This window comes from Haematobia irritans, chromosome 1 (assembly GCF_050003625.1).
Source record: "Haematobia irritans isolate KBUSLIRL chromosome 1, ASM5000362v1, whole genome shotgun sequence".
Lineage (NCBI taxonomy): Eukaryota > Metazoa > Arthropoda > Insecta > Diptera > Muscidae > Haematobia > Haematobia irritans.
The window spans coordinates 88,085,465-88,112,469 of NC_134397.1; the positions used below are offsets into that span (position 1 = coordinate 88,085,465).

General features: G+C 33.7%; 1 protein-coding gene and 1 long non-coding RNA gene across 3 annotated transcripts in view; one reads left to right on the top strand and one right to left on the bottom strand.

Annotated features, from left to right (window-relative positions):
- The window catches only part of Nepl16 (Neprilysin-like 16), a 369,741-nt gene that overhangs the window by 316,296 nt on the left and 26,440 nt on the right, over positions 1 to 27,005 (top strand). The gene's annotated exons all lie outside the window — the stretch shown is intronic.
- On the bottom strand, positions 14,110 to 15,487 carry LOC142239945 (uncharacterized). The gene is made up of 2 exons (XR_012723146.1): positions 14,461 to 15,487; positions 14,110 to 14,400 (listed from the first exon to the last, which is right to left on the bottom strand). It is a non-coding gene; the product is annotated as an uncharacterized LOC142239945 (long non-coding RNA).

Genomic DNA, 27,005 nt, shown 5'->3' on the forward strand with positions numbered 1-27,005 from the left:
AGTAATATACATAACATTTTGTCAAAATTTTATTTTTATTTCGAATGGTACATGTGGTAGTATTGGTACTAATATCACTAGTTTACAAAATAAGTTTTTTTTGCATGTACATTTGATGAAATCTGACTTTTCTTATGTAATTTGATCTGCAGAATTCGAAAAACAATTTTAAAATTTTTTATGGAAATTTTATATGAACTATCAACCGTCGAACGGAACGGACATGTTTTTCACTAGCGGATAAACTCATCGTAATAGGTACCTACTAAGAATTTCAAGTGTGGTGGGATATTAAGCCACCATGCAGCGAAATTCCAAGTCATCCACTGGGTTGCTAACTTCAGGGCCCAGTGGACGGTTATCGACTGGAATTATAAATCTGGGCAATGACCAAAAGTTAGGCCCAATTTAGTCGACCTGTAGACGGGTCGACAGGTGGCGACACTATGACAAGTCGAACTTTTTCTAAGGTAACGACATCAAAAGGAGGTAATCCCTCACGAAAGAGATCCAAGGAACGCAGAAATGCTTTGTTTATCCTAAAGAAGTTAGGATCAGTCGACCCAAGCACGCTGTCGGCTAAACAAAGCGATTCCTTAAAATGGGCTCAAGAAATTCTTGAGACTGGAAAAAGGGAACGATCGCCGGATGAGCTGCCATCCTCCAAAAGGGATCAAAGATCGTTTGCCTCAGTTGCTAAAGACAGCCTTGTGATGGCTATCATTAATAAAGGAGCATTGGACGGTATGGTTCCAAAGCAAAAATGGGGGGAAATTGAGAATGCTCTGTCTGTCGTCTACTCACAGGTGCTGGAAAAGTTTCCCGGCCCCGATCCTCGACAACAAGAGGCTGGTTGGTATCAAGGACGATTTAAGCTAGTCGCATTTGAGGACCAGAGGTCTATAGAATGTTTTAAAGCTGCTCTGATACTAATTGGTGAAGTTTGGGAAGGAGCTGCTCTAGAGTTAGTCGAGAAGAAAGACATACCGGCTAGACCTAGAGCACATGCGTGGATACCTGCAAACCCTTCTGACCCTGAATCTATTTTAAATAGACTGAAACGATGCAATCCAGATCTTCCAACAGCTGATTGGAAGGTTGGCCGTTTGGATGAAGTGGATGGACCAAGACGGCATGCAGTGTTTATATTGAACACTCAGTCTTTGCCACATCTAGCAAAGTCCCAGGGCCGTGTATGTTATGGCTTTCATTATATCCAAATGAAGGTATATAAAAACGATCAGCTAAAGGATTCAGAAATGGACAAGCCTCTGTCTGAATCAGAAGTAAGCGGATCCTCTTGCGAAGTCGAGGGAGATACCAAAGTTGAAGACATGGATATACACCGTATGCGAGAGGAACTCAGAACTCACCAAAGTTGAACCTATGGTTATTGCGAGAGTCACCGAGATCTCTGAAGAGAACATTCTTGATGACTCGATTGAAGCGGCTGATGTGACGGTTGTTGAAAATCTCGATGCACCTACGGATCCTCCAGATAAATATTCATCATTCTAAGGCTGCATGTGCTGCCTTAAAAGTTCTCCTGATGAAAGGGGACATAGACATAGTTCTTATTCAAGAACCATAGGTTTATAGAAACAAAATATGTGAATTAAGTACTCCAGGGTTCAAACTATTGCAGTATACTGGTAATGATGTAAATCGAGCCTGTATAATTGCTAAAAACGAGCTCAACTTGTTTCTGCTTCCTTCAATGTGCAATACAGACACTGTCGTTGCCAGTTTAGAAATAGCCATATGCAAATATTGGGTATCTTCGGTCTACATGGGACATGACAGGGAGATGCCTCCATATGCCGTTAAGACCTTAGTGGAGGAGTCACTGAAAACAAAGACGAAACTCATTATGGGATGCGATGCGAATGCACATCATAGTATATGGGGAAGTAGTGATACTAATGCAAGGGGAGAGTCGCTAATAGAGTTTATTTTGCGTACTAATCTGGTAGTTTGCAACAAGGGAGATGCCCCAACCTTTGTCACTAAAAACAGGCAAGAGGTTTTGGACATCACCTTGGCTTCGCAAGAACTGAATGAAATGATATCTGAGTGGCAGGTTTTAAGTGAACACAGCTTCTCAGATCATCGCTACATTAGTTTCAAATTTGATGTTCATATCACCAAGACCACATTTCCGCCAAATGTTAGGAAAGCTAACTGGAATAGGTATAGGGAATCGTTCAATAGGATGATACCGGAAATAACAGAGACAAATATGAGAAATGTGCAAGATATCGAACACGCAGTGGAGCGGATTACTAAGGCCTTCAACATCTCACTGAAAGCTGCATGCCCTAGAGGAAAACAAAGGGGGAAACATCGACCACTATGGTGGTCTACGGAATTAAGTAATATGAGGAAATCCTACAGGAAGCTCTTTAACAAGGCAAAGTCCACCAGAGCCCCTGAGGACTGGGACGCTTACAAGAAGAATCTGAGAGGATACAAGCGAGAACTGAGAAAGGCTCAGCATAACTCTTGGAATGATTACTGCAGCAGTATTGAGAATACGTCCGAGGCTTCCAGACTACGGAAGGTTCTAGCATCCACCAACTCCGCTCCAGGTTTCATTAAAACATCGGAGGGCAATTGGACAACGTCCAGTGAGGAGACGCTGGAGGTACTATTGGACACACATTTTCCTGGAAATCAGACGGTTGAACCATGTACTGGCGGTGCCACAGTTGCTCAGCGGTCGTTTCCTGTCGAGGAAATTGTATCGGAAACTAGAATAAGATGGCGCTAAATAGCTTTGGACCATTCAAATCCCCCGGACCTGATGGAATTACTCCGGCGGAGTTACAAGCTGTAACTGACAAAATTATCCCCTGGTTGTCGGTGATATATAAAGGATGTATCAACTTATCATATATCCCAGGAAAGTGGAGGGAAACAAAAGTCGTTTTCATACCTAAAGCGGAAAAGCCTCTCACTCGAGGGCGAAGGATTTCCGACCAATCAGCTTATCCTCATTCCTACTTAAGACTCTGGAGAGGATGATAGATATTTATCTTAGAACTAGCATCGATTCAAGTTTGTTCTCGAAACGACAGCATGCATACTCGAAGGGCAGGTCTACTGAGACCGCACTACATGAACTAGTCAGCTTTATTGAAAGCTCACTATCTGTCAACGAATACACAATCGTGGCGTTTCTAGACATCGAAGGGGCGTTCAATAATGTCCATCCGAGCTCGATATTAAATGGACTGACAACTCTGAATGTTGATCCATGTATACTCAGGCTGTAAGACGAACTGCTAATGAAGAGACGTATTTCAGCCACACTAGGACAAGCAAACATACAAAGGTATGTGAACAGAGGCACTCCCCAAGGAGGAGTTCTATCACCTCTTCTTTGGAATGTTGCTATAAATAGCCTTCTGGTTACTCTAGAAAAAGAAAGGATAAAAGTGGTGGCATACGCAGATGATGTGGCTCTGGCAGTCAGGGGAAAATTCCCATCCACAATCAGAGATATTATTCAGAGGGCCCTCCGGATGACTGAGAAATGGGCGAAAGACCATGGTCTTGGGGTAAATCCTGCAAAGACAGAATTAGTCATGTACTGCAAAGATCGCAAAACTCCCACGGTTAGGCCTATTTCCTTAGGGGGTATTGAAATTCCCTTTGGTGATTGTGCAAAATACCTTGGCGTTATTTTGGACAGGAAGATGAACTTTAAGCTTAATATTGAAGAAAGGGCGAGAAAGGCAACTGTAGCTTTGTACTCGAGCAAAAAGGCAATAGGAAAAAAGTGGGGACTAGAACCAAAAATTGTGCATTGGCTATACACGGCAGTGGTTAGACCTATAATGCTATATGGTGTTGTAGTCTGGTGGCCGGCACTTCAGAAACCGACTTGTTTAGATAAAGTTCAGCGTATGGCGTGTTTGTGTATTTCAGGCGCATTCAGCAAGACAGGAACAAATTCCCTTAATGTCATGCTGCATCTATTGCCTTTAGACATTTTGGCCAAACAGTCAGCTGCAACAACGGCTGTGCGGTTGCGCGAACTATCGCTGTGGTCGGAAAAAGGTTACGGTCACAGTTCTGTCCTCAAAATAATGCCAGATGTGCCTAACGTAGTGGATTACACTTTGGCGAGTCCACTTTTCGACAAAAAGTTTGAGACTCTAATCCCCAACAGTGAGGCGTGGTGCACACAGACCCCGGGGAATAAAGAATATATAGATTTCTACACTGATGGCTCCAAATTGGATGGACAAGTGGGGTTCGGAGTATATTCTAATGATCTGGAACTTCGAATAGCTAAAAGATTACCTAATCACTGTAGTGTTTTTCAGGCTGAAATATTAGCAATAAGAGAGGTGGCGAATTGGCTGAGAAGTAATGTTCCAAAAAATGTGGGCATTAATATATACTCAGACAGTCAACCTGCAATAAAATCCTTGGACTCTGTGTTCCTCAACTCGAAAACGGCCATCGACTGCCGCAAATCTCTCAATGAGATGGCTGAGCAGTACAATATTCACCTAATATGGGTGCCTGGCCATAGGAACATACCGGGGAACTGCGAAGCGGATGAGTTGGCAAGGCTAAGGACTACCTTACATATTCCAGGGGAACTAGAATTTGTTGGTATGCCCCTAGCTACCTGCAAGCTCATGCTGCGTGAGAAGGCTGTTAGGATGGCAAATGTTCGATGGGAGAATTGCAAGGGTTGCAACGACACCAAGCAAATATGGCCCAATTTCAACTTAAACCGCACACTAGATATGCTAATGTTCTCGACACGTCAGATATCACTCCTGATATCTGCTATAACGGGTCGCTGCCTGATAGGCGATTTTTCAAAAACTATTGGCGCGAAGTATAATGACTATTGTATGAGCTGTCATGATGCGGAGGAAAAAGAATCAATTAAACATCTCTTGTGTGAGTGTCCTGCATTTTGTGTAAAGCGCAAGCAACTTTTAGGAGCATATAGCTTCAGATTACTGGCGGATCTGGAAAACGTTAACTTAAGCAGTCTGCTAAGGTTTTTGGAACAATCTGGTTGGTTCAACAAAGAAAAATAATCAAGAAGGTTCAGCGGTTAAAACTAGAAGTGCCCATATGTAATAGGTACTTTTAGTTAATGTGGTATGACAATGGACTGAATAGTCTAAGTGAGCCTGAATCTTAAGCGGGCTGCCACTTTAACCTAACCTAACCTATGGAACAGTTTTTGTTATTTTTATTTTTTTGGTTTTTTCTCACTAAACAAATTATACATGTCCGATTATTTCAATTGAGTGAACAAATCCGATGTCGAATCCTCCAAATATGAGCAACTCACCCACATAAAAATGCATTTTTGTGTGGGGGAGTGACTCGTACATGATTTGACATCGGATTTGTTCACTCAATTGCTTATAACTTTGTCATTTTCGGTCGTTTTTCTTCTAGTTGGTGTTATTACTTACGTTAGAGTATCATCTATACGACATTGAAGATAAACAATTTTTTTCAATGGTTTGTACTTTTCCGGCGGTAAAGGGTCATTGTAAAACATGATTTTTTTTTTTGAAAATTTGCCCTTTTGCATTGATATTTTTTGAACCACTTAACTTATTACATATCTAATTATATACGATTATTCGTCATTTCCATACCATTCATTTAAGTACGATATAATCGGACATTTCTACATTTCTAATTCGAGGCATAATTTGTTTAGTGAAAAAAGACCGAAAAACTAAAAATAACGGGATATCTCAAAAACTGTTCCCTAAAAATGTTTCTAACATTTTTTTAATACATAAAAAAAGTCACCTCCAATCAAATGCACATTTAAAGTGTAAACTAGTGTATTAATATGTATAGCCCGATTTTCCCATATTTGGCAATAGAACTAAGGGTTCGAAATCGGTTCAGATGTAGATATAGCTCCCATATATATGTTCCGCCCGATTTTGAAAAATTTGCCCCTAATAATATACCTGATGGAATTACTCCGGCGGAGTTACAAGCTGTAACTGACAAAATTATCCCCTGGTTGTCGGTGATATATAAAGGATGTATCAACTTATCATATATCCCAGGAAAGTGGAGGGAAACAAAAGTCGTTTTCATACCTAAAGCGGGAAAAGCCTCTCTCGAGGGCGAAGGATTTCCGACCAATCTTATCCTCATTCCTACTTAAGACTCTGGAGAGGATGATAGATATTTATCTTAGAACTAGCATCGATTCAAGTTTGTTCTCGAAACGACAGCATGCATACTCGAAGGGCAGGTCTACTGAGACCGCACTACATGAACTAGTCAGCTTTATTGAAAGCTCACTATCTGTCAAAGAATACACAATCGTGGCGTTTCTAGACATCGAAGGGGCGTTCAATAATGTCCATCCGAGCTCGATATTAAATGGACTGACAACTCTGAATGTTGATCCATGTATACTCAGGCTGTTAGACGAACTGCTAATGAAGAGACGTATTTCAGCCACACTAGGACAAGCAAACATACAAAGGTATTGAAATTCCCTTTGGTGATTGTGCAAAATACCTTGGCGTTATTTTGGACAGGAAGATGAACTTTAAGCTTAATATTGAAGAAAGGGCGAGAAAGGCAACTGTAGCTTTGTACTCGTGCAAAAAGGCAATAGGAAAAAAGTGGGGACTGAAACCAAAAATTGTGCATTGGCTATACACGGCAGTGGTTAGACCTATAATGCTATATGGTGTTGTAGTCTGGTGGCCGGCACTTCAGAAACCGACTTGTTTAGATAAAGTTCAGCGTATGGCGTGTTTGTGTATTTCAGGCGCATTCAGCAAGACAGGAACAAATTCCCTTAATGTCATGCTGCATCTATTGCCTTTAGACATTTTGGCCAAACAGTCAGCTGCAACAACGGCTAACCGCACAGCCGTTGCGCGAACTATCGCTGTGGTCGGAAAAAGGTTACGGTCACAGTTCTGTCCTCAAAATAATGCCAGATGTGCCTAACGTAGTGGATTACACTTTGGCGAGTCCACTTTTCGACAAAAAGTTTGAGACTCTAATCCCCAACAGTGAGGCGTGGTGCACACAGACCCCGGGGAATAAAGAATATATAGATTTCTACACTGATGGCTCCAAATTGGATGGACAAGTGGGGTTCGGAGTATATTCTAATGATCTGGAACTTCGAATAGCGAAAAGATTACCTAATCACTGTAGTGTTTTTCAGGCTGAAATATTAGCAATAAGAGAGGTGGCGAATTGGCTGAGAAGTAATGTTCCAAAAAATGTGGGCATTAATATATACTCAGACAGTCAACATGCAATAAAATCCTTGGACTCTGTGTTCCTCAACTCGAAAACGGCCATCGACTGCCGCAAATCTCTCAATGAGATGGCTGAGCAGTACAATATTCACCTAATATGGGTGCCTGGCCATAGGAACATACCGGGGAACTGCGAAGCGGATGAGTTGGCAAGGCTAAGGACTACCTTACATATTCCAGGGGAACTAGAATTTGTTGGTATGCCCCTAGCTACCTGCAAGCTCATGCTGCGTGAGAAGGCTGTTAGGATGGCAAATGTTCGATGGGAGAATTGCAAGGGTTGTAACGACACCAAGCAAATATGGCCCAATTTCAACTTAAACCGCACACTAGATATGCTAATGTTCTCGAGACGTCAGATATCACTCCTGATATCTGCTATAACGGGTCGCTGCCTGATAGGCGATTTTTCAAAAACTATTGGCTCGAAGTATAATGACTATTGTATGAGCTGTCATGATGCGGAGGAAAAAGAATCAATTAAACACCTCTTGTGTGAGTGTCCTGCATTTTGTGTAAAGCGCAAGCATCTTTTAGGAGCATATAGCTTCAGATTACTGGCGGATCTGGAAAACGTTAACTTAAGCAGTCTGCTAATGTTTTTGGAACAATCTGGTTGGTTCAACAAAGAAAAATAATCAAGAAGGTTCAACGGTTAAAACTAGAAGTGCCCATATGTATTAGGTACTTTTAGTTAATGTGGTATGTGGTTAATGTGGTGGACTGAATAGTCTAAGTGAGTCTGAATCTTAATCGGGCTGCCACTTTAACCTAACATAACCTATGGAACAGTTTTAGTTATTTTTTTTTTTTTTTGTTTTTTTCTCACTAAACAAATTATACATGTCCGATTATATCAATTGAGTGAACAAATCCGATGTCGAATCCTCCAAATATGAGCAACTCACCCACACAAAAATGCATTTTTATGTGGGGGAGTGGCTCGTACTTGCATGATTTGACATCGGATTTGTTCACTCAATTGCTTATAACTTTGTCATTTTCGGTCGTTTTTCTTCTAGTTGGTGTTATTACTTACGTTAGAGTATCATCTATACGACATTGAAGATAAAAAAATGTTTTCAATGGTTTGTACTTTTCCGGCGGTAAAGGGTCATTGTAAAACATGATTTTTTTGAAAATTTGCCCTTTTGCATTGATATTTTTTGAACCACTTAACTTATTACATATCCAATTATATACGATTATTCGTCATCTCCATACCATTCATTTAAGTACGATATAATCGGACATTTCTACATTTCTAATTCGAGGCATAATTTGTTTAGTGAAAAAAGACCGAAAAACTAAAAATAACGGGATATCTCTAACACTGTTCCCTAAAAATTTTTCTAACATTTTTTTAGTACATAAAAAAAGTCACCTCCAATCAAATGCACATTTAAAGTGTAAACTAGTGTATTAATATGTATAGCCCGATTTTCCCATATTTGGCAATAGAACTAAGGGTTCGAAATCGGTTCAGATGTAGATATAGCTCCCATATAGCTCCCGTATATATGTTATATAAATATATATATATATATATATATATATATATATATATATATATATATATATATATATATATATATATATATATATATATATATATATATATATATATATATATATATATATATATATATATATATATATATATATATATATATATATATATATATATATATATATATATATATATATATATATATATATATATATATATATATATATATATATATATATATATATATATATATATATATATATATATATATATATATATATATATATATATATATATATATATATATATATATATATATATATATATATATATATATATATATATATATATATATATATATATATATATATATACGATAGCCCTACAAAATCATCTAAAATGTTATTATATTGATAAAAAAGAATTTTGTTTCCATTAAAAGACAATGGTCACGATCTTAAATGATATGTTATTCGTCAAAATGTTTTTCTTCTAGTTAAAAGAACATGGTCACAACCTAAAATGTTTTGATTTTTATGAAAAAACTTTTTTCGTCGTCCAAAAAAGACGCCGCTTGAGAAAAGAAAACACAAAATCAACTTTATTTTTTTCTTTTTATTTATTTATAAACTAATTCATTGTTTATTTGTATTTATAATGTCGTGCAAGCAAACATCACATATTTTTACACACTCTAGTTTGGTTCAATTGCAACAATAAGTAATCATTCCATATTTACTTCGAGCCCATCAAATGTACAAACGCAGACATCATGTAACTGCAAATAAAAATAAATTATTCCATATATCAAAATGCAGAACAAAAACCAGGTAAATTTTTTTCAACTACACTTTCCTTTTTTGTATTCACATAAAACCACGTGCCATTTCTGAATAAATAAATTAACACAAAACACAATAATTCCGTATTCTCCGTCCATTCCAAGAAACAATCAACACACGACTGACGCGCAAAATGAAAATTGTGTGTACCTTCTCAATGTTTTTATAAAATTCTTGTCGCTGCAAAAAAATTAAAAAATTAAATGGTCACGAAAACAATGTACATGGTCTTTATGGCCATGTAATGGTTGTAGACATGTCTATACGTAAACTATAAAAATACTTTTTTTCTCTGCAAAAAAGTAAAAAAAAACTGAATGGTCAGGTACATGATTTTCCTGACCATATAATGGTCTCAAATTCTATCATTTAAATAATAGAACATGTTTGCGGCATTTGAGAACCATTTAAATGCTTATTGCCAACATATATTTTTCTCCGCTCGAAAATTATTTTTACAAAGACAAAATACATGGTTTTCGCGACAATTACATACTCTAAATAAGCATTAAATGGATGCGGCAACCATGTCCAAACATGTTTTTTCTGTGCGTGCAGATGATGCCAACGCCAAAGCTATGACACATCTTGATCGAATAGTGACCAAAATCAATGAAATGACAAACGTTTTTCCTGCTCCTCCAAGTGCGTCCAGGAAGAATTGACCACCAGTATTATTGTCTACTGCTTGCACTAATGTTTCGTATTCTTGTTTTTGATGTTCATTCAGCAACGGCACATTATTTCGAACAAATTCCTTCAATGTATCAACCTTGTATTGCAGCTCGATTTAATTCTTGGTTGAATGCATCCATCGATTTGGGGCAATTATTCCTATTTCAATCAGTAGTTTGTCACATGAATGTTTGTCATATCACTTTTGCAACTACTTAAATCTTTCGCAATATAAACATCACCGAATATATTTTATTGAATGCCAATTCATGTGAAAAAAAATTATTTTATAACAAAAGCAACTGCGATGAATTCAAATTATAATTTTTTGTAATGTGCTCTGTATGTAAAACAATATTTTCCCACTTTTCCGTTGAAACTTTTCTTGAATTTTCTATATCTGTAAACAGAGCCCGAGACCTTTCCAACGAATGCAAAACCGTGGAAATCGGTTAGTGCGTTCTGGAGTTATTGCGTTAGGAAGAAAAACCCGACTTATATATACATTAGAATATGTATATCACAAAAAAAAAAAACTAAATATATATAAAAGTATAATACAGAAAATAAATAAACAAAAAGTCAATGCTGGACAATCCATAGAAAGTTAATACGAAGGTAAAATGATATGGGTGGGCGGCGTGCGCCAGGGTTTGAGACTTTCTCCTATGGATAGAGTTTAAAGTCGACAGTTTCGGATTTCCACATGCTCATCAGTTCCCTTTATTGGACGATCCACTATTTTCAATTATTAGACTATATTGGTGAAGCGTTCTTCTCTTGCCAAGAAAAAGCTTTAAATAAACAAACATGCTCAAAAAAATAAATACAGTATACACATTTTCCTTTGGTATAATAAGTTTGTGCATTTTTATGTAACGCCAAGATATATATATATATATATATATATATATATATATATATATATATATATATATATATATATATATATATATATATATATATATATATATATATATATATATATATATATATATATATATATATATATATATATGTATGCATATCGCATGTTTTGGGGACGCAAAAATTTTGATGATTTTAAAGGTTAATTCTTTTAAATATTGTTTTTGACACTTATTGAACAAAAAAAGAATATTTTTCGAACATATATTCCCGATATATAGCCGATTTACTGCTTTCCGCATATATTCGGAACTTCCCCCTACGTACCGCATATTTTGAGAACGAGTCCTCATTCTATGCGATACACATAAAACAAAAAATGATTGCCACTTTACTACCAATTTTGAGCATTTTTTTTTATTCCAACGCCGTTAAATATACCGACTTCGCAAAACATTGACAACATACTACATAACTTGAAATTGAAGAATAAGAAGAAGAAGTGAATATTACTTGAAAGAATTAACCAAAACAATTAACAAATCAATTAATCAGATTCTTAAGAATAGAATGGATTCATTTAGAGCTGTATCCGTGCATGGCACAGCGAATTTCCTTTTTTATTTCTGTGTCGTTATAGTTGTAAAAGTGCCTGGTGTTATCCTCCATGCTTCGGTACATAAACTTGTATTCACATCAAGGAACACTGCGACTAAGATGAGATGCGTCCAAGGTGATCTAGTGATAAGTCGGGTGCACTTGGCTGAAAAGGTTATGCTTATCATGTGACCCTTAGTTGCAGTCGGGACACACCTCAGTTGCGCTGCTATCAATCTCTGATCCTTATTGGGCCAAAATTACTCTAGACTGCCGTGGAAAGCCTCTTTCCTCCTATGCTATGACTGGGCGAAAAACTTGGAGAAGAGGATTAACCATGCAGTTTCTCACCACTTCAGCTATAGAAACACTATCATTTCCATTTACATTTCTGGGTTGTGTTTGCATATGGTGATTTGGATGATCATTACTTTATGATTTAAACCCTGAAGAAGTGGAACAATAGAGCAATGTTAATGCATTACGAACTAACACTACATACGCATTAAGAGACACTAGCTTCAATGTCATAAGGTATCACTTCAATATTTCGTCTGGATGTATTTCCTAGAGCTCGTGTGATTGTTGTTAGTAAAGTAAGCAAATTAAAACTATATAAATTCTAATTAATAATAAAGCATGTCAACACATACTCGCATACAAAATTATGTCAAAATAATCATTAAAATTATGATGAGTATCTCTGTAAACCGTATATGGCCATTTCGGCTTGGTTGTAAAATGAGTTAAATAAAATAAAATGTCATTGTTATAAGGAAATTATTATATTTAGCCCAATTCTCAATAACATCTCCCTGGGAATTTTTTCCCTATTCCCTATTCCCCTATTCTAAACAAATTCTCACCGGGAAATTTTTCTCTATTCCCTTATTCTAAACCAACTTCGAAAATGGGATATTTTCCCTTGAAGAAAAATTGATATTACAAATGACATTAAAAACGATGACATTTTTGGGGAATAATTCCCCCAAAAGAAATTGAGGGAGTTGTAACCAAAATGCATCATTTTGTGCAATTTCTGATCAAAACCTACAAATTAAAAAAAATTAATAAATGAATCAATGAGTAGTGGCATGTATCAGGATAGGATACATTCAACTGCCAACTTGTCATGGTCATAGATCTGTAGATATTTTAAAATTTCAAACTTTTATAATTTGAAAATAAATACTTTACAATTAATATAGATCAAGCACCTTGAAGGAGCAATAGTGCGGACATGCGTCCCGTCAACACATTAACAAAGTAACCACCGCTTCATGTACAAGAAGACTCAGCCACTCTAGTTTGTTTTCTTATTTCACATAGAACACACTAGTCACTTAAACCAAAGCTTTCTTTAAAAATAAGAAATCATCGTTATCCAACTCATAAACTATACTACACCAAAAAAGGGGTTGGAGGATCCAAATTTACTTTTTGGATTTGTCAGTAGCTTTTTGAACAGGCAGTTGACTTGGCGGCATTGCTCTTTCTTTGTTTCTTTTCAAAAACCTTGACCAATTTGGCTGGCTTTCGCGTTGGCCATTCAAAGCCTTGACGATCTTTTGTTCTTCAATAAGGATGGAACGGGCGATACGTTCGCACAAGCATCCATGGCAGGAACACTCCTGTAAGTACGCGTAAAAGTCTTTAGACGTTTGGACATGCGGCTACGTTCGCAGGGACGAGATTGTTGAGTACCCTTCAACTTCCCTTTGACCGCACTTTGGGACGGTTGTTTTTCTTAAAATATTCATAAACCAAGCGACCACAAGGGGTACAGACAATACGCCTTCTTTTGGATCTAGTATTGTAGGAACGCATTCCCCAGGGAATATTTAGAATCAGGGTAATTATCATACAAATCACTTACGTTTGGTCACACTGGGCAAATATTTTATAGAAATCAAATATAATTCATATCAAAAGTCAAACTGGGAAACATATTAAGCTCATATTGGATATAAAACATCACTATAATAGTTTTTTTCTAAGAACCGTAGCCAGGCGTAGCTCTGAAAACGAATTTTGACACTCATATTATATTTGTGTTACCCTTATCTGAACCAAAATCAATCAATTCTGGCCCAAAACACATACTTCTGCCAAATTGAACTAAAACTGCGACCTAGACCTTGATTATAAAAATGTGAACACATGGCTATATCGACTCAGGAACCCACCCTAAGCATTTTTGCCTAAAACACCATGTGTCCAACTCGTCTCCTTCTGGGTGTTGCAAACATATGTACTATCTTATAATTCCCTGTGTGGCGCACGATATAAAAATATCAATTTTTATTAAAAGGCAATTTAAAAATTTGTTTTCTTTTAACTAATTTATTAGGTCTCAAACGTGAACCATTTTTATACTCTCTATGTCTATGTAAACGTTAAATTTTATTTCCATATTTACAATGACACTTTTATCGTTTTATATTCAAATAAAACCACATCAATTAACACATAGTTACTCCGTATAACCAGTCCATTCTAAACAACCAACAATACTGACTGGTAGCACTGAGCAATGAAAATGGCAAGTGAAGGCTATAATCCAACAAAATACAGGCGTTAGTGTCAAAGGAATGACTAAAAATGACACATTATCCTGAAAAAGAACGAAATTCATTTTTAAACGAGCTCATGATAAAGCATTATTATAACTTACAACTAAAAATGGACACCTCCCCCTTCCACAACACACCCCAATAGAGTCCACTATATGCTATTATAAGTTCCGCCGCCATGATCCATCATCATTGAAAGTCAATATCGGGAACAAGACACATTTCTTCACTGTGTTTCAATATTATTTAATACTAAACCATTTCAATACTAAATTGGTAGCGTCAGCACCAACTGTATAATGTGCCAATAATTTTATTAACATTTGGCATTCTTGCATTATTATAGTCGTTTTTCTCCTCCATCATTCCTCTATTTTAGTTTATTGGTTTTGGCGTCTGTTTTAGTGTTGGGAAAGTAACGAGTACTCAAAGTAGTCAATAATGACTACTTCAAATACTTCGTCGGGTACATTGTAAATAATCAACAATTTATTTGAGGAATATTTGGAACATTCTTAAAAGCGATTAGCTGGTTTAAAATTTGTGTATACAACCCTGTTTTTTTGTTGTAGACTTAAATAAATTTTTGCTACCGAAAATTTCGCTAGCGAAAAATTTCCTCCAGCGAAAAATTTTGTTTCCATAAGAAATGCAGTGATATATATGCTAACGAAATTTTTGGTAGCGTTCAATTTCGTAAGCTGGTACGCACCTCTAATGAAAATAACAGGGTTGTCAAAAGCATATTTTGGCAGCAAACATTTAATTTATTACAATCATTGTGTGCGTAAAAGTTTTAATAGGTCTGTAAATAATCAACAATTTATTTGAGGAATATTTGGAACATATATTAAAAATTGTTAAAAGCGATTAGCTGGTTTACAATTCATGTACACAACTCTGTTTTTTGTTGTTGTAGACTTACAAACCCGGCCTTTAAGGTTTGGTTATGTATCTACATATGAAAAGTTGACGTATCGTAACGGCAACGTATTATTATTTATAAATTAACATAAAGGCCGGTATTCTGTTCGGTTTTCGCGTTGAAACTTCATACAAAACCAAAAATGCGAAAAACTTGCGATATTTTTTCCATTTTTGATACTTTGTTTTTTTCGAGTTGAAAAACTGACGTTTATAGTACGGCGCCATTTAATAAGAAATAATTTATTTATTAAAAACTGTTTTTGTGGGTTTATAAACCAAACACGGATCATATTTTTGTTCCGAAACTATACAAAGGATCAAAGGAATGGCTGATCAATTGCTCAAGGAAAAATAATATGTTAATTTTGTAAAAACAAGCAACAAACACCAACTTAATCCAATATCGCTCCCTGTTAAATAGCGCTCCAAGCTACCTAAAAAACGACAAATTGATATTATTCGCTTTTTCTGCCTCCTCTTGATAGTTTGTTAGTACGTTTTTTCAATTAGGATAATCGCCAAAAAATCATACGTTGCCGTTATGTCACGGCTACGTTACATTGTTAGATGTATAACCAGGCCTTTAGAAGTAATTCGCAAACAATTTGAAAATGTATGAAGACGTTTCAAATCAAGTTGGATTTATGTTGAAAATGATATTTACCCTCAAACTGAAAAGGTGTTGCATTTGAAAAACGCTCATCTTGTGTTTATTGGGATATTGGATTTCAAGCAGTGTTGTCAGAAGTAGGGGAAATTCCCTACATGTAGTTTCTTTTCTAATATTTTGCGTTTTGTAGGGACGTAGGGGCAAACTTTTGCAAATACAGCAAAATGCAGGGACTTTTTAACTCGACACAATTTGTAATCATTTTTGCAGTTTGGTGGCTCTAAGGGAGGAAAAAAGTTATGTACGCCGCCGCATTTTGCTAGCGTTTTCGTTAGAAGCTGGCAAGGCTTGATATTTAATAATGTGTGGCAACATTTATGTTTCGTTACAAAATACACACCTCGGCACACCTCCGATGAAGAAAAAATAAAAATACTCTCCAGCGAAAAATGGTCTAAAATTTTGGAACTATACTTTTGTTATTAGTTTATTTATTTTCTAGGAAAATTTCTGTGGAAAATTCTGTGAAAGATGTGCTGTGGTAAATGAGAACTTGAGAAACATGATAAATCAAAGCTTCACATAAAAAATCTTTCGCCAATAAATATGTATATGTTATTTTGCGAAAAAAGTGATCTACCAAATTTGGTGAGCAATTTTGAAGTACATCTCAGTATGTTCTTTACCGAACATGAAGTATAGTCCAACAATAGAGACTTTGTGAGTTTCAAATGACAGACTACGTATCTAATGCGCTTTACAGACTATCAGTTATTCCGGACGACAGTGATCGTGTCGAACATATCCCATATATTGTGCACATTATAAGTTAAGTCTGAAGGCATAATCGATACTGCTGCATGTTTATGGGATCGATAACACATTTACCGATTATTTAGTCATCGCCGACAAGTCGTATCGATCCGACACACTGTAAGATTCTTTACAAACACCGACATTCCGTCCGGAATAACTGATGGTCTGTAAAGCGCATAAAAGTTAATTCCTCTAAGGACCTATACTATTTTTGAGATTAATAAATTTTTATAAGACTGAATGCAAATTTATTTTTACGTAATATACATTGCATTTTCATATGTTTTAAGATAATAAAGCACATAGAACAACACTTTTTACTAATTTTTGTTTAAATTTAACGAAAATTACTGTAGGGGAAATTGTAGGGAACATTTTTTGGGAATGTAGGAGAAGTAGGGAACTTTTTTAGGCCTTGTAGGGTAAACCGAAAAATTTCCCTGGCAACACTGATTTCAATAAGAATAAGAAAAAATGAACGAGCTGAAATGTAAATAAGATGTAAAAAATAGTCAAAACTACCAAAAGAACTAGCCTACCAATCAATTGGTATAGAATAGTTTAGCAAAATTTGAAGTAAATCCGAGTGAATCTATAACTACAACGTCATTTCTACTCCTGTGCAAAATTTCAAGTAAATCGGAGTAAAAATATATTTCTATTCCTATTTCAACTTGCTTTGGCATTCATATCTAGAATGTTACTTCTAGTCCCTGTGCAAAATTTCACGTAAATCGGAGCAATGTTTTGGCCTCTGTGTCAAATTTCACTTAAATCAGACGGCAACTTAGATCTCCATTGCCATACGAGTCTAAATCGGGCGATTTTTGATTTTCACCAAATTCGGCATGCACAATTACAATTCTAATGGCCAGTTTCTCATCCTCCGATAAGTTTTAACCGGAGGATAGACCTCCGGTTAGTAAAATTTTTGTATGGGATCAGCTGTCTTATCGACACGATAAATAATAACAAGACATTGAGAAAGTGGCCCTAACTCTACTCCCTGTGCAAAATTCCACGTACATCGGAGTAAAACTTTGGCCTCTGTGGTCATATGCGTGTAAATCGGACGAAAGATATATATGGGAGCTATATCTAAATCTGAACCGATTTCAACCAACTTTGTCATATATATCTAGAATGTTAGTTCTACTCCCCGTGCAAAATTTCACGAAAATCGGAGTAAAACTTTGGACTCTGTGGTCATATGATTGTGTATCAGGCGAAGGAAGTATATGGGAGCTATATCTAAATCTGAAGCGATTTCATCCAACTTTGACATATATAGCTAGAATGTCACATCCCTGTGCAAAATTTTAGACCTATATTTGAATCTGAACTGATTCAATCATCTTTGAAACATGTAACTAGAATGTCGCTTCCACTACCTATGCAAAATATCATGTAAATCGGAGTAAATCTTTGGACTCTGTGGTCATATGAGTGTCAATCGGGCGAATGATATATATGGGAACTATATCTGAATCTGAACCTATATCAACAAACTTTAGCAGGCATAGCTGGAATGTCACTTCTATTCCCTGTGTCAAATTTCACGTAAATCGGAGTAAAACTTTGGCCTGAGTCTAAATCGGGCGAATGATATATATGGGAGCTACATCTAAATCTGAACCGCTTTCAACCAACTTTGTCATATATATCTAGAATGTTACTTCTACTCCCCGTGCACGAAAATTGGAGTAAAACTTTGGCCTCTGTGGTCATGAGTGTAAATCGAGCGAAAAATATATATGGGAGCTACATATGAAACTGAACCGATTTCAATCAAACTTGGCATGCATAGCTGGAATGTCACTTCTACACTCTGTGCAAAATTTCACATAAATCGGAGTAAAAATTTGACCTCCATTGTCATATGGTTTTAAATCGGTCGAATGAGCTATATTTGAATCTAAACCGATTTCCTCAAAATTGGACCTGCATACACTGAAAAAAAAATATTTACGTGATATTAAAGATTACGCAACCTAAGTTTTAGGATGCGCAAATTTAGGACACAAATTTTGGAAATTTGCGTCCCTCCGATAAAGTCGTATGTCTTTGAACCAAGGCAAAATTTCCTTAAAGTAAAGAAACACATTTTTGATTTAAAGAAATCGTCCTTAAATTAACTGAAATATTGAATCTTAAGATTTAAGATAAAAACGCTTCAAATATAGGCTAATACTTATTTTTTGAGGATTTTGCATCCTTGGTTTAAAGTTTTATTTGAAATTAAGGAAACATTTTATGTTTTGAATTTGTTTGTACGTGAATTGTTCTATTAATACACCGCGAAAAAAGGATGAAAATTCCATAAATGAGATCTGTATCCTAACTTTAATTCTATTGATCCTAAATTTAACGCCAGATAGGTCGCTAAAATTGTTTTTATATTAAAGAAGCCGAATCTTTGACTCGGAATCAAAAATCCTTAAGGGAAGGTCAAAATCTTTGGATCCAAGTAAACTTTTTTTTGAGTGTAGCAACAATCCCAATTCTACTCGCAAAGTTTCATGTAAATCGGAGTAAAACTTTGGACTCTGTGGTCATATGAGTGCAAGTCGATCGAATCATATATATATATATGGGAGCTATACCTAAATCTGAACCGATTTCAACCAACTTTCTCATGTATAGCTAGAATGTAAATTTTACTCACTTTGCAAATTTTCAAGTAAATTGGAGTAAAACGTTTGCCTCTGTGGTCACATAAATGTATATAGGTAGAGTGATATTTTGGAACTATATCTAAATCTGACCCGATTTTAACCAATTTTGTCATGTATAGCTAGAAGTATACTCCCTTTTCAAAATTTCACGTAAATCGGAGTAAGTATCTATGGTCATATGAGCGCAAACTATAGACAAAATAATAGTGTTATAAATTTGAACAGTGTAGGAGGACTTAGTTTTGTAATAACTATTAGTAAAACTTTCATAATTTGAACGAAAAATCAACTTCATCGTTGTAATTTTTGTTGACTACAATTTTTTTAGTAAAGTTTTTAAATTTTAAGTAATACCATGAACTGCGTCTCTATTAAAAATACTCATGCCCTGTTCCTGTATATCGAACGAAAGCTTTCTTTCGTATTCCAAACAAACAAAAAATTGATTTTGGTTCCTCTATTTCGAAAGACAAGTCACTTCATATTTTGTTGTCGAGTATTAAACGAACATATACAATATGTGTCAAGAAAAAAGTAAAAACATTGTTAACATATGAACTAATTCGCAGGCCAAAAATTTGAAAATACTCATTTTTGATAATGAATGTATTCTCATACAAACGAATCGAACTTTCAAAAATAGAGAAACCCAAATTCATTCGACTTCGAGTGACTGCCTTTCTTTCGAATGGGGTTTCGTTCGATATACAGGAACAGGGCATCAATTATGGGGATTAGTTTTTTGAAATTGAAGTGAATTGTTGTAAATGATATTAACAAAACTGCCGTTAAAAGTTTATTGCAAATAACAACCGATATTTGTTTCAGTGTATGATTTATCGTGTGATACATGCGTAATACAAGTAAATATAAATCTACACTTGTACTATATCAAAATCTTTATTTTTGTAAGATCATAAACTATAAATTCATTGTGTAGAAGGAACGACATTGTTCGACCACGTCCAAAACAGTTATTTTTCTGCTGGAAGTTTTGTAACATACTTGACTGTAGTACATTTTAAATTATCGCCGTGGGTTACTTCAAGCTTTAGCTTATACCCTGTTTCTGTATGTCGAACGAGAGTATTTCAAACGAAAGAAAATTGATTTGGGTTTCTCTATGTCGAAAGGCAAGTCACTTCATATTTTGTTGTCGAGTAGCAAACAAACATATGCAATAAGTGTCAAGAAAAAAGTAAAAACATTTTAAAATTTGAATGAGTTCTCAGGCCAAAAAATTGAAAATACTCATTTTTGATAATGAATGTATTCTCATACAAACGAATCGAACTTTCAAAAATACAGAAACCCAAATTGATTCGAATGCGAGTGACTTCTTTTCAGTCGACTGGGTTTTCGTTCGACATACAGAAACAGGGCATTAGTTTTTTGCGACTGGTACATTCAGCCTACATAGAAGACAAAAGCATATCTATGAGTTTCATGTCGCCTTCTGTTTGAAACCGGTCATATTGTTTCCTGTATCAAGCCATCCTAATTCGGTACGTAATTGAGCAAAGCATTCCATAGGATGTCATAAAGCTTAAACACCATACTCCATACCAATTTCTTTATCATAAGTCGTGTTTACGAACTCGAATTTGGCCATTAAAAATTTTCAAGTCACAGCCACGACAGGCTCTTTCAGATTTGGCATATTTAATGCTAAACTTGCAAACTTCCAATATTTCTGCTTTCACAACGGATGTGCATTCGACCTTGGTCTCCATAACGAATGTTTTCCAAATTCTGTATGTCACGTACCGAGTATAGACACTGTTTCTTAAGGAAACACAATTTTGTCATGGAAACCGCATTGAACCACAGCCGTAATACGCAAGGATCCTTGGGCAATATTATGATTACAACCTTTAAAACTTGAACGACCCGATATAGCAAATTCCATTTTATACGCCAATTCAACATCTTTCATATTGATGATGTTGCAGTTCAATTAGAAAAAACAAAACGACGACAAAAAAATATAAGACAAAATCAATTGAGTAGAAACGCAAAGAAACAATGTAAACAATATAATAGTGTTGCCATATATTCCTATCTTTGAAATCTGATAATGGGCCTGTTCGAAACCGAAAATGTTTCCTATTGTGAGATCAATATCGTTGAAAATTTAATGCCCTGTTCCTGTATATCGAACGAAAGCTTCCTTTGGTAATCCAAACGAAAGAAAATTCATTTTGATTCCTCTATGTCGAAAGGCAAGTCACTTCATATGTTATTTTGTTATCGAGTACAAGCGAACATATACAATATGTGTCAAGAAAAAAGTAAAAACATTGTTAACATTTGAATGAATTCTCAGGCCAAAAATTTGAAAATACTAATTTTTGATACTCAATGTATTCTCATACAAACGAATGGAACTTTCAAGAATAGAGAAACCCAAATTCATTCGAATTCGAGTAACTGCCTTTCTTTCGACTGGGTTTTCCTTCGATATACAGGAACGGGGCATAAATATTTTAAACTTTTTTTTTTGAAAATTGCTGCATTTTTTACAAAATTAAAAAAAAAGAACATAGTAGGTATAAATAGTGTACTTTAAAGAGAACATGTTTAGCAAACATTTCCCCAAAAACTCTCAGTTTTCGAGATATCGATCGGTTCAAATTTTAATTTTATTAAATTTTTGTTGTTATTCACAAAATTTAACAAAAAAGTTGCATGATGGGTATAAATAGCGTATTTTGAAAAGAAAATGTAAAGCAAAAACTTTCCAAGAAAGCTTAGTTTTCGAGATATCGTTCGTTAAAAATTTAAATATTTTAAATTGTCTTGGAAAATTGGCAGCATTTTTTTAGAAAATTTAACAAAAGAGTGCATTTTGGGTATAAATAGCGTATTTGAAAGAGAAAATGTTTCGTAAAAATTTTGTCAAAAGAGCTTAGTTTTCGAGATATTGATCATTGAAATATTTTAATTTTTTTTTGATTGGCAGCATTTTTTACAAAATTGAACAAAAAAGCTGCATATTGGTTATAAATAGCGTATTTTAAAGAGAAAATGTTACGTAAAAATTTTGTCAAAAAAGTTTTCGAGATATTGATCGTGGAAAATTTACACATTTCAAAATTTTTTGGAAAAACGACTGCATTTTTTTTATATAAAATTTAACAAAAAGTGCATTTTGGGTATGAATAGCGTATTTTAAAGAGAAAATGTTAAGTACACTTTGCTTAAAAAAGTTTAGTTTTCGCGATATCGATCTTTAAAAATTTAAATATTTTAAACTGTCTTTGAAAATTTGCAGCATTTTTTTTAAATTTAACAACAGAGTGCATTTTGTGTATAAATAGCGCATTTTAAAGAGAAAATGTTAAGTAGCATTTTTCTTAACAGAACATAGTTTTCGAGATATCGATCTCTGCAAATTTAAATATTTTAACTTTTTGTTGAAAAATGGCAGCATTTTTTACAAAATTTAACAAAAAAGTTGCATCATGGGTATAACTAGCGTATTTTAAAAAGAAAATGTTATGTAAAAATTTTGTCAAAAAATCTTAGTTTGCGAGATATCAGTCGTTGAAAATCTAAATATTTTAAATTTATTTTAAAAAATGGCCGCATTTTTTTTTAAATTTGACCTAAAAGTGCATATTGGGTATAAATAGCGTATTTGAAAGAGAAATTGGTTAGTAAAATTTTTTTCAAAAAAGCTTAGTTTTCGAGATATTGGTCGTTGAAAATTTTAATATTTAGAATTTTTTGGAAAAACGGCTGTATTTTTTACAAAATTTAACACAAAATTCGCATATTGGATGTAAATGGTGTAATTTAAAGAGAAAATGTGAAGTAAAATTGTTGTCAAAAAAGCTTAGTTTTCAAGATATCAATCGTTGAAAATTTAAATATTTTATAATTGCTGCATTTTTTAAAAAAAAAATTAACCAAAAAGTGCATATTGAGAATAAATAGTGCATTTGAAAGAGAAAATGTTATGTAAAATTGTTGTCCAAAAAGCTTAGTTTTCGAGATATCGATCGTTGTAAATTTAAATATTTTAAATTTTTTTGAAAAAATTGCCGCATTGTTTTTTTTTTTTTTTTTTAATTTAACCAAAAAGTTCATATTGGGTATAAATGGCGTATTTGAAAGAGAAAATGTTAAGTAAAAATTTTGTCAAAAAAGCTTAGTTTTCGAGATATCGGTCATTGAAAATTTAAATATTTAAGAATATTTTGGAAAAATGGGTGCATTTTTTTTTAATTTCACCAAAAAGTGCATATTGAGTATAAATAACGTATTTTAAAGAGAAAATGTTAAGTAAAAATTTTGTTAAAAAAATTTTTTTTCAACGAGATAACGTTGAAAATTTAAATATTTTAAATTTTTTGAAAAAATGGCTCCACATATTGGGTATATATAGCGTAGAGAAAATGTTAAGAAAAATTTTGTCAAAAATTATTAGTTTTCGAGATATCGATCGTTGAAAATTTAAATATTTTAAAATTTTTTGAAAAATTTTCTGCACTTTTTTACTAAAATGTAACCAAAAAGTGCATATTGGGTATAAGTAGCGTGTTTTAAGGCCGGTATGCACCTCTAGCGAAATTTTCGGTAGCAAAAATTTATTTAAGTCTACAACAAAAAAACAGGGCTGTGTACACAAACTTTAAACCAGCTAATCGCTTTTAAAAATTGTTAATATATGTTCCAAATATTCCTCAAATAAATTGTTTATTATTTACAGACCTTTTAAAACTTTTACGCACACAATGATTGTAATAAATTAAATGTTTGCTGCCAAAATATGCTTTTGACAACCCTGTTATTTTCATTAGAGGTGCGTACCAGCTTACGAAATTGAACGCTACCGAAAATTTCGTTAGCATAAATAGCAATGCATTTCTTATGGGAATGAAATTTTTCGCTAGAGGTGCATACCGGCCTTTAAGGAGAAAATGTTAAGTAAAACTTTTGTCAAAAAAGCTTAGTTTTTGAGATATTGATCGTTTAAAATTTAGAAATTTTTTGAAAAATGGCGGCATTTTTTTTACCAAATTTAACCAAAAAGTGCATATTGTGTATAAATAGCGTATTTTAAAGAGAAAATGTTAAGTAAAAATTTTGTCAAAAAAGCTGAGTTTTTGAGATATTGATCATTAAAAATTTAAATAATTTAGAACTTTGGAAAATTGGCTGCATTGTTTAGAAAATTTAACAAAAAAGGAACGTATTGGATAAAAATAGTGTATTTTAAAGAGAAAATGTGAAGTAAAATTGTTGTCAAAAAAGCTTAGTTTTCGAGATATCGATCATTGAAAATTTAAATATTTTAAAAAAATTGACTGCATTTTTTTACAAAATTTAACCAAAAAGTGCATTTTGGTGTATTATTAAGAGAAAATGTTATGTAACATTTTTAAATAACATTTTTCTAAAAAAGCTTAGTTTTCGAGATATCGATCGTTGAAAATTTAAAAATGTCAAAATTTTTTGAAAAAAATGGCTGCATTTTTTTTACAAAATTTAACCAAAAAGTGCATATTGGCGTATTTTTAAGAGAACATGTTGTGTAACATTTTTCTCAAAAAAGCTTAATTTTCGAAATATCGATCGTTGAAAGTTTACATATTTTAGAATTTTTGGAAAAATGGCTGCATTTATTAGTAAATTTATCAAAAAAGTTGCATGTTGGATATAAATAGTGTATATTAAAGAGAAAATTAAAATAAGTAAGATTTTTCTCAAAATAGTTTAGTTTTTGAGATATCTATCGTTGAAAATTTCAATTTTTTGAAAAAATGGCTGCATTTTTTAACAAAACGTAACCAAAAAGAGCATATTGTGTATAAGTAGCGTATTTTAAAGAGAAAATGTTAAGTAAAAATTTGGTCAAAAAGCTTAGTTTTCGCGATACCGATTGTTGAAAATTTAAATATTTTAGAATTTTTGGAAGAATGGCTGCATTTTTTACAAAATTTAACAAAAAAGTTGCATATTGGATATAAATAGTGTATTTTAAAGAGAAAATGTTAAGTAACATTTTGCTCAAAAATGCTTAGTTTTCGAGATATGCATCGTTGAAAATTTAAATATTTTACAATATTTAATCAAAAATTGCATATTGCTATAAATAGCGTATTGTAAAGAGAAAATTTCAAGTAAAAATGTTGTCAGAAAAGCTTAGTTTTCGAGATATTTTTTGAGAAATGGCTGCATTTTTGTTTGTTTCTAATTTAACAAAAATTCATAGTGGGTATAAATAGGGTATTTTAAAGAGAAAACGGTTAGTAACAATTTGGTTAAAAAGTTTAGTTTTCGATATATCGTTCGTTGAAAATTTAAATATTTTAAAATTTTTTGGAAAAATGGCTGGAGTTTTTAAAAAATTTAACAAAAAAATGCATATTGGGTATAAATAACATAGTGTATTTTAAGGAGAAAACGTGAGTAACAATTTCGACAAAAATGCTTAATTTTTGGGGAGATCGATCGTTGAAAATTTAAATATTTGGACATTTTTTGGAAAAATAGCTTTTTTGAATAAATTGGTACTTAACATATTGTTTTTAAAAGACACTTTTTAGATCCAATATACATTGTTTTGTTAAAATTTGTAAAAAATGCAGCCATTTGAGTAAACAATTTTACAATATGTAAATGTTCAGCTATCGATTTTTCGAAAACTAAACTTTTTTGGCAAAAAAATTGTTTTACATCTTCTATTTAAAATACACTATTTATACTAATATGCTCTGTTTTTTAATTTAGTATAAATGCAGCCATTTGTCCAAAACATTTTAAAATATTAAACTTTTCAACGATCGATATTTCGAAAACTAAGTTTTTTGACAAAATTGTCACTGAACATTTTCTGTTTAAAATACACTATTTTTACCCAATATGTTTTTAAATTTTAAAAATGCATTTTTTCAAAACATGTTAAAATATTTAACGATCTAAATTCTATTTTGACGTTCAATCATAATTTTGGTATAACTTTGTTATTGTTATTTGTCGACGCAAACTGCAAGACGATTGAAACATTTGACAAAACTAATTTTTAATACTACATTGTCTTTTGCAGAAGTTCGTTAAAATGCCAAAATAATAGGTTTGTTTTCTTTTACTAAAGGCCGGTATGCACCTCTAGCGAAATTTTCGGTAGCAAAAACTTATTTAAGTCTACAACAAAAGAACAGGGATGTGTACACAAATTTTAAACAAGCTAATCGCTTTTAAAAATTGTTAATATATGTTCCAAATATTCCTCAAATAAATTGCTTATTATTTACAGACCATTTAAAACTTTTACGCACACAGTAATTGTAATAAATTAAATGTTTGCTGCCAAAATATGCTTTTGAAAACCCTGTTATTTTCATTAGAGGTGCGTACCAGCTTATGAAATTGAACGCTACCGAAAATTTCGTTAGCATAAATAGCAATGCATTTCTTATGGGAATGAAATTTTTCGCTAGAGGTGCATACCGGCCTTAATGGATAAGAAAGCCTTAGCTTGCGGTATGGAGTATAACAGAGTATTATTTTAAAGTAAAGCCTAGTACTACGATCACGTTTTCGTACGGAAACCCGTTACACTCCAGGTTTTTTCGAACAGATTATTATTTAACGCTGATATTTTCGCACC